At 37.2% G+C, this 826-nt stretch overlaps 1 non-coding gene across 1 annotated transcript; it reads left to right on the top strand.

The window, feature by feature from the left end:
* The first annotated feature begins 357 nt into the window (after window positions 1-357).
* Window positions 358-464, top strand: LOC114005771 (U6 spliceosomal RNA). Its single transcript, XR_003547594.1, has one exon. It is a non-coding gene; the product is annotated as a U6 spliceosomal RNA (small nuclear RNA).
* The last annotated feature ends 362 nt before the right edge of the window (window positions 465-826 follow it).

Genomic DNA, 826 nt, shown 5'->3' with positions numbered 1-826 from the left:
GAGGCCCCTTTGCTGAATAATGTGTCTTAATGATATTCTTTCTCATTATTGCCTCACTTTCCCATCCTTCATTCTTTTTCTCTAAAATTACAAACCAAATAAGCTATCTGAAAATAGTGTTTTGTTGCGGATATGTGTATGGGAGAACACCAAATATGGACTACTAGCTTCTGGTTTGACATGAAATAAGCAAACATTTAACTTATACATGCCATCATTATTTGGACCAAAGTACATCAAACGTACCTGAATTCTAATAAGAATCCTGTTCAATTTATTTCTGTACTGGTCTATTTTTTTCTGTTTAAGTTTCTAAATGTTCTCATCTGGCATTTTTGAGTTTAAATTTCAAAGAGGGTGCTCACTTCGGCAGCTTGTACACTAAAATTGGAACAATACAGAGAAGATTACCATGGCCCCTGCGCAAGGATGACATGCAAATTCGTGAAGTGTTCCATATTTTTCTAGACTCATAACCACTGGATGATTTATTTTTATTTGTATTTTTTTGACACTGAACTATAACAAATCTGCTTTTGACTATCAAAAAGAAAATTTCAAAGAGGAAGACTTTGATAGACTCCTCACTTCACACCAGGTGGACCCATATCCTGAGTGTAGATTGACTGACTTCATGAAGTATATTACTGGGTGAATTAACTACATTCAGGAAGACAATGGGTAAGTGGAATTAAACACGAGGGTGCTCCTTCATCAAGAGCACGGATGAGACAGTTCCCTCTAGAAGAAGCTGGGCATTGGCCAGCTTCATGGCTGACTGGAATTACATAGTCCTCCAAACCTCCTATCTTCCTCAGGAATCTCT

This window comes from Tupaia chinensis, unplaced genomic scaffold (genome assembly GCF_000334495.1).
Source record: "Tupaia chinensis unplaced genomic scaffold, TupChi_1.0 Scaffold000070_1, whole genome shotgun sequence".
NCBI lineage: Eukaryota > Metazoa > Chordata > Mammalia > Scandentia > Tupaiidae > Tupaia > Tupaia belangeri.
Note: the sequence above shows the minus strand (reverse complement) of the source record. Positions and strands in the feature narration are given on the sequence as shown.